We start from the raw sequence: 19,254 nt of genomic DNA, 5'->3' as shown, positions 1-19,254 counted from the left end.
CCTGGAAAGCTCAGGGTATTTCAGGTAGGATCGAGGAAGGGATTGCCAAAAAGCAGTGCTGAGCTATTAAGTGGAGCAGTTCTGTTAATAAACCTGGTCCCAACCTTGTAGACAAAAGAATACTGTGGCTTTGTTGCCATAGTTTCAGTGCAAAATCTGACCTTAGCTACAATAACATTCGGTTAGAAAGAACTAGCTAATCAGTTTTCTAAAATTAGTGTGTTCCCTAGTACATAAGCCAGTATGAACAGGATATTTAATGAAATATTATACTTAGTCACAAGAGCCCAAGGGAGTGAAATGCCTTGATGAATTCTGGGGGTGGGGTGACATTGGTGCCTGTCTTTTCATACAGCAAAGTTATTAAAATTTGTGGCTTAATATTTAGAGTAGCCGAGTGTGTTGTTCTGTGCAGCCCCTCGAGTTTGCTGAGTTCCTTTTGAAAGGCTCAGAGTCTGTTCTGGGGTCCCATCAGTGCCAGGCACTTCAGCTCCAGGGAGGGGGTTTTGTTTTCTGCCAGCACAGCCTGAGTGCTCTCACAGGACGGAGTCTCGCTCATTTAGAGGGGTGCAGACAGATGGGTAATGTCATAAATTGTGTGGAAAAGCCCTGTGTGTGAGGACAGAAGTGTTCCAGGTACTGGGAACATCTTGAGCTGTACACTCATTATCTAAAGTGCTAACAGACTTAAGGGAGAGCCTCAGGTAAGGTCTGGGGTATAAAATCCTGCTGGCAGTCCAGAACACCTCTCTGAGAGGGCATTTATTGTTATTTATATATTTATTATTTTATCATTTATTATTTATCATTTATTATTTATCATTTATTATTTATCATTTATTATTTATCATTTATTATTTATCATTTATTATTTATCATTTATTATGATTATCACCAGGCTCACTGACCCGGCCCTGGGTGAGATTTTATCCAACTGTGGTAACCTAGAGCTGAAGATTTGTTTCTTTGCAGTACAGGAGTTGCAATGAATTGTTGTTTTCTTATGTGCAAGTTGGTTATTTGGGTACAAATATCAAAAATACAAAATTGGCAAGGCTGGGGTGGGAGGCTGGGTGGGCTGTCTGTTCTTCCCTTCTGTTTGGAGCTCTTTGGAGCTGTGTCCACCTGCTGCAGCGTGCCTGAGACACCCAAATACGTGGGAAAAGGTCTTTTAGACAAGGATCATCTAAATGGTGCTTCCCAGTTTGGAGAGAGCTTCTGGAATTTGATAGCCAGTGAGTGAGGGGTTCCAGTGGATCATCAGCTCCTGCAGCAGGGTTTTGCAGTTGAGATTAAAAGTGCATTCAGTCAAAAGCAGCTGTAGCTCCCTTAAAGACGTGCCCAGGACACAGCTGGGGGCTGTGCTGGAGGTGTGCAAGCACAGACATTTGGTGCCAAACTCAGGTTTGGTTCAGGAAGGCGTTTCCAGCTTGGAAGTGCTGACACTGGCAGGGCTGAGCCTCAGGCACGGCCTCCTGGCTCCCCTGGGCTTGAGGATTCCTGATGGGCACACAGGGAAGGGGTGATCCCTGCTCCTGGTCCCCAGGTCACACCTGGTGCATCCCGATGCTTCAGGAGTTTGGGGTTTAGGTCTGCCTTCCCCAGTGAGCTTTAGGGAACCACCTCTGGCCTCTCAGGCTCCCTCCCCTGGACATTTCTCTGTGGCCAGCTTTGATTTCCTCTCAGCCCTTGCCCTGCTGTGGTCATGAGGGGTTGGGTTGTTCAGAGGAGCAGGTGAATTCACTGTGACACTCCTGTGCCAAACCCTGCAGTCTGCTCTGGGTCATTTCCCTTCTCTTGCTCTTAGGACACAGTGAAGTTCTGTGCTGCTTGCAGTAGCAGGAAGTTCAATTAAAAGCTTCAATTATTTTACTTAAAAAATAAGGCTTTATACTTCCAGATGTGTTACAATTCAAAAATACTTTCAGTTTAGGTTATTTACTTAGGAAGATGAGATAAATATGCTAAATATCTGTATTGGGGAGGCCTTACAGGTGCTGTGTCCAAGTGCCTCATGGAAGTCATTAGTCCAAGAGGAACCCAATGCAGAAGTTAAATAATTTCACTTGTGATTTTCTGGGCAGCCTGTTCTTCACTGAGCAGGAGCCTTGACTGCAGTGGTGCTGTCCCAGGGAGGTAAAGCTGTGTTTGAGAGCAGTGAGGCTGCCAGCAGAGCCAGCCAGAAAAATGTGCTCTGAGGGAAGCCAGACCTTGCCAGGTGCCTTCAGCAAACACTCACATCCTCCTCTTCCCACACTGCTGGAGATGGAATTTTCTGCCCTCCTTGCAGGGTTTGGATTTGTCCTTCAGGATGAAGTGTGGTGCTTCATGTGTGATCCCTTTCCTCAGCTCCCACTGCAGTTCTGGCTGCAGTTCCAGCTGCATTCCTGGCATTGCTGGGTGCAGATGGAGGTGCCAGTGCTGATCTGTCAGGCTCCTGGTGATTTGGGGCTGGCTGTATAAAAACCTCCTGTCTTTCCTGCCTGACTTGAACGTTTGTGATCCAAACTCCAGGAACAAGTGAGCTGTTGGTGAAGGCTCTTGTCTCTGAGAACTGCTTTGCATCTTTGTGCTGTCCAGAGAGGAATTTGCTGCTTTGAGGTCAGTCTTGAAAAGCACCTGACTGATCTTTAGGAATAAACTGTTTGTTTCCTTGCTTGGCAACTGGCTGGCTGGGGGTAGGGAGTTGTAAAAATCCTGGATTGGCTTTAGTGGCCCCTGACAAATGTGTCAAAGAAGCCTTATGTCTCACATGAGTGTGGAAACACTGAAATAGCCATCACAGACTGACACTGAGTGCAGTGTTCCTGGAAGATTCTGTTCTAATGAGCAGCTCTTCACTCAGAGAGGGACTCGAGGGACTCGTGTGTTAGGGCTAACACTTCTTCATTCCTAATTTGTGAAAGCAGTCAGCACTGAGCCCTCAGCGTTGGCAATTATCATCTGTTTTGATTATGTAACCTACAGAAGTTCAGTGAAAACATAACTCCTGTGTTGTGGGTGAAGAGCCCTGCTGGAGCCCTCACTGAGATGTTCAGAGGAAGAAATCTCCTGCGAGCTCTGCTGACAGCAGAGAAACCATGACAGTGCTGAAATCACTGCCACAGGATCCTCCCCTGCCTGGACCAGAACAAATCATGCCTGAGCTGGGTTTTATTGAGGATACAGAGAGCTGTGCTATGCAGAAGCAATCTGGTAGCACTTAGACCTTGCATTTAGTGAATGTCAACCTTTTTATTTGTCGAGGTTAAAAATTATACAAGGAAAAAATAAACACAGAACTTGCAGGCATGAGGAAGTGAGGGAGCAGCCATCCTGAAAAGGAAAAAATCTGAGCTGGAGCTGCAGAAATGCTTTCCCTCCCCTTCGGAGCACCAGCTGGCTTTGACCAGCCCTGGGGCCAGAGGTTTGGGCTGGTGGTGGCCCAAAGGGGCTGGGCTGGGTTGGGGATCCCAGCCCACAGCTGCTCCTGCTGCAGTAAAGCTGCGTTTTATGGTCAGAGAAGGAGGAATAAATCTCAGCATTATGAGAGTGTGAGCAGCACCAGTGTGGAGAGAGGAAGAGTTCAGTCCCCTCTGAAGGGCAGGATGGGAGCAGGGAGGGCTGAGCTGGGTGTTGACTTTGGTGCTTTCCCAAACTCCTCCCAAGAGCAGGATTGCAGTGCTGATCTGGCAAATGCTCCAGACCCGCAGCTCTGATTTACCAAAGAAAGCACCGAGGGGTGGGTCTGTGATGCTGCCTGCTCACAAATGGCTTCACACAGAGCCTTTCTCAGCATTCTCATGTGCATTTAACTGGGTTTTTATGGCACGTGCATCCAGGTGCCTGTGACTTCTTGCTCATGTCTCAACACCAGCATTGACAAAGAGGCTTTTTGGAGCAGACACGTTCGTGCAGCTTTGCTGGAGGCAGCGTTGGCTTTGTTCTGACCTTCAGAAATGCATTTTCACGTTGATTGGAAAGCAAATAATGTCCCATACTCAGGTCATTGCCACAAAAACTGGTCAGAAGCTGAGGTCCACTAAGAGTGACTCGATCACCAGCTTTTCCTGGGAAAGGAAAGCTCCTGGAAGAGCTTTTGGCAGGGTTATGGGATGGTGCCCTCCATGTAGAGAAAAAATCCTTCCCTGGTGCCCAGTGCATCCTCAGTGGACAGCAATGGCAGCACCCTGAGCTCCAGCCTTGGGGGCTGGAGGTAAACCTGAAGGCAATATAGATTTTACAAATAACGTTCTTGGTTGGCATTGACAAGCTTTAAAATAAGTGAAGAATTTCTATCCTCCCACTCCCTGTCAGGCAGATGGCCTTGGTCATGAAGAATGACAATGAGGAGAAGATCGTTCAAATATGATCTATAAGATTTAATCCCAAATATAATTTTTTCCATATGCAGCCTGTCATGTGCTGCAAGTTTTTGTGTTCTCTGAAGAATTGGGCAGCTTGGCAGATGATCAGAATTTGCCTGCAGAGAACTCTGGGCTTGAACAGCTTATTTGTATTGCAGTCTCCTTACAGGTTCATGTGTTTATTTCTATATGGATATATAAACAAATAAACACTGTAGAGAAAGGAGTACAACATACAGAGATGATTTATATTTAATTGTCGTAGCTTATGCTATGAATATCCACTAATACTTCACAGCAGCTCCTTTTAGTCTTAATATCACGGTTGACATTTAATTTGTACTTCTTATCTGATGCAAAAATAACTGAGAGGATGTGTTTTCGTGTTTGTTTTGTAGTATTTAGGTGCAGTTACCTTGAAAGATCAGAAGGCATCACTGCAGGGGCTCAGTGTTCAATCCTCAGTGCTGAGCAATACTGGGAGGACCTTGAGGGCAGAGGAGCAGCAGGGAGAGATGTGAAGGGAAGAAATGTGGTGAATTCTTTGCCTCTGTGGAGTGTTTGATCGAGGGAAAACCCTGCAGCTGTTTCAGGACGTGTTTCCAGAGGGTGTCACAATTCCCTGTGCTGCCTCTGCCCCCACTGAATGGAGGGAGGGAAAATCTGAGCAAGGTTTAGAGATGTGGAATCCACGTGGAGTTCTTATTCTTCCCACTAATGAGTAAAACAATGTTCAGAGTTGAACAGGAGAGAATATTCTATTGTTCCAGCTTCTCTGTGAATCCCTTACTGAGAAAAAAAATGAAATTATCCAAGTTTTTTATTTTCTGAAATTCAGCAAAAAAAAAGAAGCACAAGCCAAAACCTCAGAGAACAAGTAAAGCTCTTGGGGGCAAAAAATATAAAAATTGGTTCTTGTTTTCAGACCTTTCCAGGGACAGGGGATTTTTCTGAGCAGTAATTCCTTTCTTGGAGCTTTCAGTGTTATTTTCATACCTGATGGCTGCATACATTTGTGTAGCACTGAGGATCTTTGTGATCCTTCACCAAGGTTTGTTCCTGCCTGAAACCAGGAGGGGATTGAGGGGAGCAGTCTGCATCTCACACTGAATTAATTCCATCTGTTCCCTCCAGGTATTTCCAGTGTTTACATTTGCTGTTCTCTTTTTGTACCTCCTCTGTGCACAAACTGTGGGATTTGCCTGTCTGCTCTGAGTTTTTAGAAGTCTGCTGAGCCTGGTCCTTGCTCTGATGTTTAATGCAGGATTGAAGTCAAACATTGTGTTGGGAGCTAGATATCAAAAGTATTCAAAAACCAAAAATAAAAGGGCAAAAAAGTGTGAAGTAAAGAAGCTGCAGCCTTAGACTGAAAAAACTCAGGAACTTTCAAAGAAAAACTTTTATCTGTCAGAGATTTTGAAGTGCCTGTCACTTCATGTTCCTTCCTTCAAGCCCTGCTCGAGGCTCATTTCAGAAAACCACAGTGACTCAGCTGCTTTGAATATCTGCTCCGTGGCGCGTGTTGGAAGCTCCCAGAGTCTCTCCCGCCTCCAAATGTGGTTTTTATTGGTGGAGAATTCACTGGCAGCATCTTGTGCACGGTGCTAATTTAAACCACGCTTCCAGTATTTAGGTTTTTGAAGTGTAGAGGCATAGTGCCCTGATATTGGTAAGTAGAAAGGAGAGGGTTTGTTTATAAATATTTATAGTTTTGCAAGTGTAAAGGTAAGTTTATGTAGATTTTTGTTCTAGATAAACTCTGAGTTCCTCTGTACAACACTAAATGTTCTCGAGGTTTTATGGCCTCAAGCTCTTTGGGAGTGGTGTGGAGAGAGTTGGGTCTGGACAGAGCTTTTGCTGAAGCAGTCAGGTGGCCTAGTGAGAGTTCCTGAATGTGTCAGAGGGAATTTTTGAGCAAATCCTGTGCAAATACACACAAACCACAACTAGTGGACTGTACAGAAAGGGGCCACGTGCCTGTGGTTGGGCTGCAATAACCTTTTATCCCTGTTTAACACTCAGAAGTCTGAGGATGGTAGGAATAGATGATTGTAAGGTCTGATGTAGGGTCTGATGTAGGGTCTGATTGTAGGGACTGGATATTTGTGATGGCTGGGAAGGGCAGGTGTCCAGTGGAACAGATAGGTCAGACATGGATCCACAGGAATTCTTCACCCGTCTGTGGTGGAGCCGTGGCAGGCTCCAGTGAGGGTTTGCTGGGTGCCACGTGGGGTTTTTGGGGTTCATGGAGCCAGTCCAGCCCCTGGCTGGAGTTTCCCCAAGGGCTGAGCTGCCCAGGGGCTGCTCTGGCTCTGCCTGCAGCAGAATCCCGCGCTCCTCTCCCGAATTTCCCCGTGTGCATGGCAGGGTTGCCATGGAGGAGAGCGTGGGGTGGGAGTAGGCAGAGCCAGCTGCTTCAGGGCAGCGGGGGAGGATCCTCCTGCAGGGCTGCTCCTGCAGCAATCCTGGGAACTTCTGCTGGCCACAGCTCCGTGCGTTCCTCGGGGAGAGCTCACGCGGTCTGTGGGGAAGGATGGAGCTTTTATTGAGCCGAGTGGCTTTCCCTGCACTGCTCGGAGGAGGAGGTGAAGCCCTCGTGAGCATGGTGGCCTTCATGGACCTTTGGGTTTAGGCAGGTTCCTTGTCCATCCTGTGTGCATTTCTGCACTGTTTAAACCAATTAAAGAGTCTGCATGTGGCACTCAGTGCTGTGGTTTAATTGATGAGGAGGTGTCTGGTCAGACTGGACTTGATCTCAAAGGTCTTTCCCAACCTAGTCCATTCTGTGGTTCTGCTCCTTCGTGGTGTGCCCCTTCAAGGATGTGCAGAACTCTATTTGTTACTTCTTGAAAGTCCTCTGTGAGTTCTTAATTTGTTACTTCTTTGAAAGTCCTCTGCAAGTTTTTAATCTAGCAAAAGGGTGTTCTGATGGTGAACTGACGGATCCATCTGCTCCATCACAGTGGGTTTATCAACAGTTTCAGTTTCAATATTTTTAGTGGAAAAGTTGATTTGTGTATGTCACAGGCATATGGTTTGAGGCTTGCGCTCAGCAGCTGTTTGTGTGTGTTTATTAGGAGAGGTTCCACGCGGGGATGTTTGGTGAGGAAATTTTGTTCTCTGGGGTGAGGCTGGGGTGTTTGAGGTCCCTCAGAATCCACGAGCAGCCCTGCAGTGCAGGCTGGAAGCTTTCTGAATTTAGCGGTCATTTGTGTCCCCAGACGTGGGACACAGTGTCTGAGAGTGTGGGCAAGCTGATGACAACTTTCCAGACATGTTCTATCAAAGACAGGGAGAGAATGTGCATGGAAATTACAGCACTTGGCAGTGTCTGTAGTGGTGCAGTTCAGGGCTGGAGTGGGAATCTGTTCATCCCTGTGTGCAGCACTGTTCTGTCCCTGCTCTGACCTGCTGTCACACTTCCAGCCTCAATAGTGCCTTGTAAAAAATACAGGATTGTTCTCTCAGTGTCAGAGAAGGGATTTGGCTCAGTGATTCTCCAGCAGCTCATCTGTTTCTCCTCAAACACGGGGTTTTTGTCACGTTTTTAACCATGCTTGCAATGGCTTCTCCTTGTCAGAAAAGCCCTCAAAGCTTTTTGAGTGAGCAGCAGGGGAAATCTGCCTGGTGGAAGTGCTGCCACAAGGCACCAGTGACACTTGTGTTCATTAATGGTGCTCTGTCTGCAAGAGCTGGAGATTGTGGAAATAAAATTCACTGAGTTTGTGCCAGCAATGTCTTTTGTTTGGACTCATAATCCTTTCTTGAAGAAGTTTTTAATTTTGCCTAGGTGTGGTATCATAAGTGCTCTTTAATAAAGAATAACGTGTTGGTTCTGCAAATACCTAAGGTATAATTTGTGTATTTGCATGGAAAAGGAGCAGACTTCTGGAATATTTTCAGTAGGCAAAAAGAAGGCATGGTTGGCATCATGAAGTTCACCTTTAAGAGTCCAGGGACTTATCACACAAATTTACCCCATTGCTCCTGGTGGTGTCCTCTTCACGTCTCAGTAGAATGGGAAATGGGAAAGTCCCAAGTGCTCATCCAGATTGAAAAGCTCAGGAAACTGCAGATTATCAGCTTTTCACATCTTTTTCACGTGGTTTTTTTGGTTTTTTACATAACTTTCATAGCCTCAGATGTTTTGAGGGGAATTTTTTGTTCTGTTTGTACCATTTATCTTGGAATAAGGTTCAGATATTTCATCAGGGCAGCTGGCACTTCCATGATGGAGCCTTTGGATAACATCAGTTGTCTGGGTTTTGTTTGGGATTTGCTGAACCAATTGTTATTTCCGAATGTGTTTTTTGAGCATCTCTAATCCAAGGACACTTGCAATCCAGATTTCATAACTTGTGTCTGGTTTATCGTGTGGGATTGCTTGTTGGATTGAGAGGTTGGGAATCTTCTTTTCCAAAAGGTGGAAACGTTGTGGGCAGAAATGATTCCTGTTTTCCACCTCCTCTGTGGGAGAGCTGGCAGGGGCACTGAGCCCTCCTGGAGCTGAGGGTGCCATGGGCTGGATTTAGGGGCTGGAACCAGCACATGGCACTGCTCAGGTGTGGTGAGGTTCTGAGAACTCCCCCTCAATTTACAGCAGAGCCAGAGAAATCTCCAGGAGCTTCTGGAATGCTCCAACCTGGCTGTGAAGCCACCAGGGCTGGGTCCTTCCGTGGGGCTGAATTTAAGTGTGGGTGCCTTGGCCACTGTCAGCATTTCAGGCTGTCCCCAGAGGGTTTCACCTCCTGCTCTGCAGACCCACGGCTGTGAGTTGATGTTATCAAATCTGTGGGATAGAATCAGATTGTTTTGGCTGCTTCTGCTGTTCCTGAATCCCAGGATTTTGTGCAGAAAAGGAAAATTCATCTGAAATCTGATTAAATTGATCTGAAACCTGAAATCCTGCAAATCAAGGCACAAAGCTGGTGTAGGTCTGGAATTAGAGACTAGACCACCTGACACAACCAGAAAACAGTTGTAATGCAATTATGATACAATTAATAATTGGAAATAAAGACAGTGATTGAAACAAATGAGGGAAGAGAACGGAAAGGCGCAGGCAGTGTTAAAAGTAGATTTCAGTTCATTTTTCTGAACTTGGAAGGTTATTTCTGCTTCCAGGCTACTGACAGGGGTGGTATTTGTGCGCCAGGATGACTCTTTGCTGACTCTGGGTGGATGTGAGTGTAGGATGCCTTCAGTGGTGCAGCTGGTGTTATTTAATAATTCTCCCAGCCCATCCATCACTTGTGAATCCAGTGTTCTCCCTCCCTGACTCATGTGTTATCACTGTGTCAGTAAGGCAGCTTGAAAGATGGCTGAAAACAGTGAAAATACCTAATTATTGTTCTTTGTGGAAAAGGAAGTTGTTAAATAGCTGTAGCACAAAGCAGCTTGAATACATTTATTTTCTGTAGAGTTTTCAGGCACATATACAAGATACTGTTTTTACTTGTTTTTGTCTCCAGGATTTCAGGCCAATAAGGGAGGCACTGTCAGCACCTAAACCCTTAGCTTCATAGTTGCACACGGAGTTAAAGAAATGACAGCTTGTGGGGTTTTTTAGCAGGTGTGTTTTAACCCCTTGGCTTATCCCGTGAAGTTTTGGTGTTCCTGGGGGCTCTCTCAGCCTGTCCTCCAGGGAGGCAATCAGCTGTGATAAACCAAGAGCCACAGGAGCTGCTCTGTCTGCTGGAAAAGAGACACCAAGTTAACAGAGTGTTTATTTCTGCAGAAGGCTCACACTGGAGCGTGTATGAAACATCCCTGAGATGGAGATAGCGTGTTCTGCTTCTTCAGCTGGGAGAAAATGAGCTGGGAGAGCAGGCAAAAAGAAATTGGATTACACCCATGTGTTAAAGTAAGAGAGGAGAAAACAACAGCTCAGTTGGAGTTGAAAAAGGAGAGGTTTCTCTTTAGCATCCCCGTGTTTGTGGGCTTGGGCAGCTCCGTGCAGCAGGTGAATTGTGTCCCTGTGGGACACACAGAGCATCCCCAGGATCTGGGATGGAATTTGCAGGCTTGGTCTCAAGCTGCACCAAGGGAAATTTAGGTTAGATGTTAGAAGGAAGTTTTTAACTGAAAGGGTGATAAAGTACTGGAGTGGTCTGCCCGGGGAGGTGGTGGAGTCACCATCCCTGGGTGTGTTTGAAGAAAGACTGGCTGTGGCACTGGTGCCAAGGTTTAGTTGAGGTGATGTCAGGACTGGGTTGGACTCGATGATCTTGGAGCTCTCTCCCAACCTGCTGATTCAGTGTCCTGTGGCTCTCAGGTGATGGCAGGTGTCCCATGGGTGTCCCTCTCTGTCTCTGCAGGTTTGCCTGCTGGCAGTGGCAGCCCTGCATTACCACAGACCCCCCGAGGCCGTGTGCTGGTGGAAGGGGTGCAGCCCTGTCCTGGCAGGCTCTGCTTCCCCTCAGGAGCGTTTGTTCTTCCCCTCTGCAGTGCAGCAGGGCTGGCTGCTCCCCCATCCCTGCAATCCAGCTGTCCGGGCTCTGGATCCAGCGCTGCCTCGGCTCCCGCCGCTCGCCTCCCTTATTTGGTAACGCACAGCTCTCCAACCCTTCCTGGAAGGGGCTGTTTTACCACTTCAGGGACTATTTTCCACTTTCATTTTTGATCTCTGAAGCCGTGGATTGCGTTTCAGCAGCGGTGCTGGCACAGCTGAACTCCTGAGTGCTGTCAGACTGGAATATTGTGCTTTTCAGAAGTGCTTGGCTGTTGTGCTCTGCTGTAACGCTCTGCGTTGCTGCTGCAGAGGCAATATATGGCAGCACTTGTGTTTATGGGGTATATACACCTTGTCAGCATAACCTGCTTATTAAAATGACTTGCAGAGTGCAGCCTTCAGTGCTAAGATTACGTTCTGGAGGCCAGGTTTTAATTAGCTGCATGATTTGTTGGCGTTTTCCGCGCTGTGTTCCCGGGAGGGGAAGCGGCGCCCAGCGCCGGAGCGAGCTTGGACAGATTGAGCTGCATCACTTGATCAGCCTCAGCAGAGCATCTCTGGGGCCCTGCCAGAGAGGATGGGGACTGTTTAAAGTGGAGAGAAGGGAGAGGCCTTCAGGAGGTGGAAGACTCCAGCCCAGCAGCAGAAAGCAAGGAATAAAACTTCCAGACTCGGAACAGATGTGGGCAGTGGTGTTCTGCTGGGAGTGCAGCACAGCTGGGCACCAGGATCTGCTCAGCTCCAGGGTGTTGTTTCCTATAGTTAAGGAAGGGTTTTTTGCTTTTACTCTTGCTTTGTTAAGCCAGTTTGTGGAAGGCTGAACATCTGTGGCAGTTCAAACCTCCTGGGTGCTACCCACGCCTGCCCACAGTGTTGGTCACAGCTGGCTGTGCTCTGTGGGCTCTGCAGAGGAGACTCCAGCTTGGAGTTCACTCAGAATCTGTCAGAAACTGCTCCCACTTGGCTGCACCCAGAGAGGAGGAGGAGGGTGGGCACGTGGCAGTGCGACAGGGAAGGATCCGTGGTGTGGGAACTGTGGTTAGAAAAGGAGTTGTCAATGCTGTGCTGTGACGAAAAGTGCACTTGCTGCCTTGGAAAATGCAGAAAAAGAAACCTTGCTAAAAAACAGTTGTTGTTTTTTTCCAGTTTTGCTCTCTGGCAGAGCCTTGAGTGAAGTTTCTTGTACTTGCAGAAAGGTGTGAGAGAGAATCCAGGAGGGAAATGGGCAGCAGCACCTCTGGCCAGTCTCACGTTCTGGTGGGTGTGGGACAGAGCAGCCTGCAGCTATTGCTGGCAGAGGGAGAATTTCCCTTCTGCCCTGTGGAGAAAGATCATAGCATGAAACTGCAGAAAGGAATTGGTTAGATACAGAAATGGAGGGCTGGAGGGTTTGCTTCAGGTGTTTATGCCAGGAATGGAGCTAACTCTGCCCTTGGAAGGGAGGGATGAGCTAAGGAAGCTCTCCAAGGGGCTGCCAGCCCTCTGAACCTGCACTTGGAGTTCTGCAGCAGTTCAGGAGGGCAGCACCTGGTGCAGAGGGAAGGAAACAAATAAACAATGCAGGCAAGGGATCCCGAGCGCTTCATTAGCGGAAGAAAAATTGAAGCACTAAATTCAATTTTATTATTTCTTCCATTCTTCCAACCAAGAGCTCAATAATATTATCAAATATTTATTTAATCTCCCTACGTCTTTTTTTGGCAATGGAGTTTTTCTTTAAGCCGAATCCATTTAAGAGCTGAAAATGGAGCTGCCTTATTGAACAGCTGAAAAAATTTGCCTTTTCTCTTTCATGGTGCTGTGGTGGTTCATTCCTTGTGGCACGCACAAGAAACGTTTTTAAATGGAAGTGACTTTTATTGTGCTGTTCAGTCAGCTCTGTCTAATAGCACAACAGTGTTCTTTCCATGCTGGTCAACACTGACGCTTCCAGAGGGGGTTTGAAATTTGATCTTCCTTGTTCTTCCTGTGCTCAGGCTGTCCAAGCTTTCCCTGCCTCCTGCCCCCACTTCCTGCCCTGTTTTCAGCAGGAACTTTCATCCGGAAAAGCGGGAGCAAGTGAAGAAGCAAATGTGAGAGTGAAATCCAAGGGGTGAGCAGCCAAAATTAAACGAAATTTGGCCAGGAAATCAATATGCTTTGGTTTCCTGCCAGGGTGAAATGTAGACTGAATAGACCCAAAGACTTTGAGGAGGGAACGTCGCAGGATTCCTGTCCTGAGGGTTGTGTTGGTGTCTCACAGGGAGATTTGTCACGGAAAATGGAGAATGGGAATGAGTTCCTGGGTCAAGGATCCAGCTCTCAGGCTGGGACAGAGGCTAGAGCCACAACAGTTCACTTAAAACTATTTCTGCCATTCATACAGCGTTAGTTTTCTGAATTCCCTTCATATAAAGTACAAATCCTTCTCCTTGTGTGTAAAAATGGATTTTGAGCGCTTGTGAGGGGGAGAAAGGGGTGGCCTTTCCATGTGCCCAGGGGACCTCTCGTTCAGGGTTTCTTTTCATGCTGGACCAGAGCTGGAGCTGGGCTAAGACAGAAGCACTCACTGGGACCAGCAGCTTCTCTGGGATAACTCACATTCATGTGTGCAGCTCTGAGCCCCTCACTTGAGGTTTGTTCCTCTCTTCTCCCCTCTCCTCAACATGAAGAGTTTTTTCGTGACTTGTGTCTGTTATTAGCCAGGAGCCATCAAGGTGCTTTGATGATTTATAAAGAGATTGTTCTGAAGTTGGTTGAAGTGATCCATTGTGTCCATAAATGAGGCTGTACCTTAGTCCCTGGTGTATTCCCTGTGTCCTTAGCAGCTTTCTCTGAGGGAACTTGCTCTGTTTTGTCACCTCAGAGCTCTTGTGGCCCGTGTTGCCCATCCAGGGACACATTATCCATTGTGCTGACAAGGAGAGGAATGGTTTTCCTGCTTTTTGAGCCCGAGTGGATGTCAGATGGGATATGTTGTAGTTAAATCAGTGGGTTTTAGGGGTTTTTTTCCTTTCTGCTTGTGCTGCTCTCCCTTCTGGCTCTGTGTTTTCACGCAGCATCTTCCCTCAGTACCAGAGATAGAAAAAAGCATCTGGTCTTTCCTGCAAATGTTTCCTTTTGGAACTGCCTGTATATCCAGTGTCTAAATATTTCTCTCTTTTCGAGTAGCAGTTTTCTTTTTGAAGGAGACCAAAGAGGTTACGTGTAGAAATAAAACAAACACTGGTGTGTTCTGAGCTCTTTGGAACACAAGGTGTTTACTTAGAGGTGCTTTTCTCAGGTCAGCTTTAGCTTGAGCAGACATTGATATTCAGTGTCCAGCCCTCAGGTAGATAATTTTTCTCTCTCTGAAATCTCTGTTCAGTCTTCTTCCTTTGCTTTGATACCTCAGCTCCAAGTTAATAACAATTACATTATTTCCTGTGTTGTTACAGCTTGAACAAATGAAGCAGCAATTCCCATTGGCAGGGCTTTGCATAAATGAATATAATAGCAAGAGGGTGGTTACCCTCGTGTCTTGCAGATAGGAGTTGAGGGTGGTTATTTTAACATAAAAATTAAATATATTTAGATCACAAATTGTGCACGCTCTCAATTTAAATGTTGGTTGCAAGGGTGATTTTCCTTCTTTATTCTGCTTTTAAAAGCAAAGCATTGAAAGCCCTTGAAACACAAGATGCAGCAGCACAAAGCAGGGAGGTAACAGGCATCACCACGGCAGAAACCACTAATAAATGTTGTCATGTAATTAGTTCAGGGTTTGCACCCTGGGTGATTGGGCTGCTTTGCAGAGGGATGTGGCTGATGTGAGGTCTTTGGGCCTGGAATGGAATCCCAGAATGGGCTGGGTTGGAAAGGACTTTAAACTCCAGCTTGTTCCAGTGCCATGGCAGGGACACCTCCCACTGTCCCAGGCTGCTGCAGCCCTGTCCAGCCTGGCCTGGGGCACTGCAGGGATCGAGGACAGGCACAGATTTCCCTGTTACCGATGCCCTGCTCACCTGAGCCTCAAATTCCCCCCCTTTGGCATGGCAGAGCTGTTGGCAACACGAGGCTGGAGCTGAGCTGAGTTCTTCCACCAGGCTGAAGCTGCAGGGTCCAGGTGTGGTCCTGGCTGGGATGGAGCTGTGGGTGGATGGATGGAGCTCCTTGGGAGCACAGAAACAGAGCTGCTGTGCCCCTGCAAAGCTTGATCCCCGCAAAATTGAAAATGAAAGGATGTCTCCTCATCACAAAGAGAGTCATTTCAGCAGGATCAGGTTCTTTTTTCTCCTCCTCCATGGAAATGCAGGGATGATTAATAATCAACACATTTCTGTAGCTGCTTTTGTTCTATATTCTTTGAACCTCTCAGGCTGTCATCCATTAATTTTAAATCCCAGAAGGAACAGAAGTATAGAAATAGATGATGGAGTAATCCGAGGGTTTCTGAAAAGGTGAAACTTGTCTGTGATTGAATACATGCATTTTGTATTATTCTAAGTCTCCTGTGTGAAAATACTGCATTTGAGCACAAGAGAGGTCTTCATTTTGTCTTTAAATAAACTCCTCATCTTGTGGAGCATTACCATCCTTGTGAGTGGATTAAAGCTGTGCAATTTCGTAAATACAAAGTCAACAACTTCTATTTACAGTATCTCCATCATTGCCAGCTATGTTACTTCTTCACTGCTGCTGTTCTTTCATATTTAAAATAAAAAGATACTATCTGTGGGTTTATTCTCTCCTGTGAGCAGGCTTTGGCCTTGGGAAAATATCAGGTATCTAAGTATAGAAAAGTCTTAAGAGAAAATGCTAAATTTCAGCAGGGAATTGCTGGTTTTCTTTTAATTTTAGTTTTGCTCTGCAAAAATGAGTTTGGTTTTTTCCAAGTAATGAAGAAACAGCTGTGTTGGTGTTAAATGTTCAGTGGATTTGTAAGTGACTTATTTAAAGATCTTCATCTTTAGAGATTTCCCTCATTTGAAAGCGCCCTAAAGTATGTTTTTTGTGAGGGGGAGTAATTTCTCTTGGTTCTTACCTTTCTCCAGTTGGCATTTTGGAGAGTCTGGGTTTAAAACCCGAAATAACGACGCACCTTTTTGTTGCCAACGAAGTATTTGATTCCTGCTCTCTCCAACTGCAGAAAAGTTGGTGAAGACCTTCTCCTAAGTGCTTAAAATAGGCAGTGGAGACTTGGAAAAAATGATGAGTGGTGGATTGCACAACCAGCCTGGCTGGAGCTGAAACTGCTTCCAGATCTTTCTGGAACAGGAGCGCTGGAGAAGGGCAAAGGGAGGAAAATTTGGGGGTGGGGTCCCCAAAATGCAACCTAAATGGGACTTAAGTTCCCACAGGGTGAAGTCCATTTAAGAAAAAGAAAAAGCTCAGTATTTGTCAGATTTTTCATTGTGCTATTGGGCAAAATAAAAGTATTTGGGCATTTGAGATGTGGCTGCTCAGGCCTGGAGTGGAGGGAAGGGTTGGAAGTTTGGATCTGTGCTGGGTTGGGAAGGAGCACAGCCTAGTCAGGAAGGGGGTGTAGAAGGGAGAAGAGCAGATGAAAACCATGGGGTAGAAGGAATTAGCAGTTGGAATAATGTTGCTGGCAAGTTCCCCCTCCCTTGAGCCCCAAAATACTTGGGAACACGGGGGTTTCCAGCCTTGCCAGGATGCTTTTGCCCACTCTGTGTGCTGCTGGTGCAGGCAGAGGGTAACCAATCCCTGCTGTGGTATTTTGGGGAGCTGCAGGTGGGCTGTGAGTGTCCCACCAGTGGGAGCGTTCAGCTCACGTGGCGCAGCCGCAGCCTCGCTTCGTTCCAGCAGGAATAAAGAGCAGGATTGGGCTGGGAGCATTGAAATGCACATTGAACACGTGCCCGTGCAGCCTCCACCATCCTGCTGGGGCAGTGTGGGATTATGCAATCCCTTCTTCCTGCAGGACCTTTGTTGGGTGTTCAGGCTCGATGTATCATGATTCCATCAACAGTGACGTAGTATTTTATTTTTACACTTCTTCATTGTGCAGTTCTGCCATTTTTCACTGTGTATCATGAAGATCTGAAAGGAAAATGCGTTCCTTTCTGGTTAATATGCAACAAACAGGCTATAAAAAGATGTGGTTACTGTGCAGTAATTGCTTTATTTATCACCTTTCCTATGTGGCTAAAGCTGCTCAAATCTCTGAGCGGAGCAGAGAGCTGATGGTTCGGGCTGCTTTGGCTTTGCTTTTAGTTTTGGCTTTGGGTTTTTGGCTCCTGTTGCAGAAACAGACCCAAATTCCATCAGGATGGTGTGTGACAAGCGCGGGTTTATCTTGCTCAGTCATCAGGGCTGTGGGTTACAGATCAGTGACCACGGTGGTACTCAGCCAGCACATCCTTGACTTTGTAAACATCCAAGGCAACGGGGTCTGGAGATCTAAAACTCCTCTGGCCCTAAAGTTCATGAAGTTTGACCTGTGGCAAAATACATTTGGTGGCCATTTGAAGGTGAATAAGGCAAAGTTGAACTTCTCAACCACTTCAGAAATGGATTTCATAGAACAAATAGTAGGAAAAAATATATTGGGTGCTTTTCATTGTTTGTTTTAGATCTGCAGCTTTGTTACTAGGGAGAAAGCCTAGGGAAAACATGTTATGCTTTCCCTTCTTGCACTGGACAAGGTCAAACCCTTGCAGCCCTCTCTGGCTGCTTCAGGCAGGAGAGGGGGTTACTTGCAGTTAACAATTTGGAAGTTAAGCCTAACTTGACAACTTTCTTGACTGAAAAGGATGGGAAGAAGCGCACTGTGACTAAATCTAGCATACAATTAATTCTTCTCTGCAGTTCTGTGTGTTAATTGCTGTCATTGTGTGAACTGATGGTTTAAGCAAAAATAGAAAATTTTATAACTGGTGTGTTGCTTACAATGCAGTCTTAGCTCGGAGTGCCAGCCCGCAGTGGCTTTTTGAATCTCTGCTGTGCTGTCAATCTGTGAATCATCCTGATGGAAATGAAGAAAGTGGTGAGGAGCTCAAACCTGGGAAGTGTGGTTTGCACTTTTCCTGGTGGTTCAGCAGCCCCAGGCTGGCAGTGTGCGTGGAGGTGGAGCTGAGAGTTTGTGCAGAGATGCAGCTCAGTCTCCCCCTCGTGCCCTGAGCTCTGTCCTTCCCCAGTGTCACTCTGTCACAGGGCCCCAGTGCCATCCCAGCTCCTGCCAGGTCTGCTTTGGGGTCCTGTGCTGGCAAACCAGGGTGGAGTGGGATGATCTTTTAGGTCCTTCCAGCCCAAACCATTGTGGGATTCTTTGCCCTGCTGTGGAAGGTGTTTGATGTTGCCTGGTGTGCTCTGGGGATGGGTTAGAGGAAAGGCATGAGAGCAGTGGCACTGTCCATCTCAAACAGCATCCAGAGGTGAAATCCAAGGTCTGTCAGCCCCCTCAGCAGCTTCAGCCTCTGGCAGAGCTGCTGTGACCTGTCTCCAGCATGGGGTTCCTCCCCTGGTGGCTGATGTGCATCCAGAGTGTCCATGGACAGGCAGCTCTGCTTTCCAGCCCTGGGGATAAACCCCAGGCGGGTTTCTCCTCCCCTTGCCGTGTCTGGGGGGGATACACCGGGAGCCTGGAGCAAGGCAGTGTCAAAGCCTGGAGCCTTGCATCCCCTCTGCTGGCAGCAGAGCTCTGCTGGGAACAGCCTCCTGGCTCTCCTGGTACTTTGTTTGAACTTCTGAGTGCTACTTTCGGCGCTGCCTTTGAATAGCTGAATTTATTTTTTTGTGTGTTCTGTTACTTAGCGACGACAGGAGGGAAAACAGTCACTGCAGCTCGTGTGGGTTTATTACTGATAAGTTAGCATCTCTAATACAGAAATGTATTTTTAATAAGACTAATGAGCTGTGATTCCTGACTTTTGCCAGGCAGAATGTTAAATAAACTGTGTTGCTGCATTGGGTATAGAAGCTGACACCCTGAGGGGTTTCATGTTACCTCAGGCCATGCCTTGAATGTCTGTGCTTGTGCAGGCTGTTGTTTGAGGGTATTTTATGCTGCTGCCCCTTCATTAGGTGAGGAGTTGCTCCTATTTTTTGCACCATTTTCCCTAGCAATAGAAGGGATTTGATTTAAAAACTGAACTGACAACAACAGCAGTGAAAAAATGCAAAGCAAAACCCCCCTGAATCTGACAGAGTTTACCTGCTGAAGTACAAAAACTCCCAGCTGGAAGTGCAGAAGCCAAATCTGTTTGCCTGGGAAAGCGCTGGAACGTGTTCCCGTTTTAGTCTGGTACTGTTTTTGACTGGGACAAGTTATAAATTTTCTGCTCTTGCATCAGATGTTGGCAGCAGCAGTTAGTTTTTATCATTCACGGGGCAACATTCCTGTTGCTCAAAAAAGCATTTGTCTGATCAAGAGCTTTTTGGAATTTGTTTATGAAGCTTTCCTTGCCGCTGGAATATTTGGAGAGCATTAGCAGCAAGAATCCAGATAATTATGGCTGGCTGTAGCCATCCCTGTGC

At 46.7% G+C, this 19,254-nt stretch overlaps 1 protein-coding gene across 4 annotated transcripts in view; it reads left to right on the top strand.

Annotated features, from left to right (window-relative positions):
* Positions 1-19,254, top strand: part of ITPR1 (inositol 1,4,5-trisphosphate receptor type 1) — a 155,322-nt gene that overhangs the window by 24,459 nt on the left and 111,609 nt on the right. The gene's annotated exons all lie outside the window — the stretch shown is intronic.

Source organism: Prinia subflava, chromosome 14 (assembly GCF_021018805.1).
Source record: "Prinia subflava isolate CZ2003 ecotype Zambia chromosome 14, Cam_Psub_1.2, whole genome shotgun sequence".
Classification (NCBI taxonomy): Eukaryota; Metazoa; Chordata; class Aves; order Passeriformes; family Cisticolidae; genus Prinia; species Prinia subflava.
The sequence above is the reverse complement of the archived record's forward strand: the minus strand, read 5'-3'. Positions and strand labels throughout refer to the sequence as shown.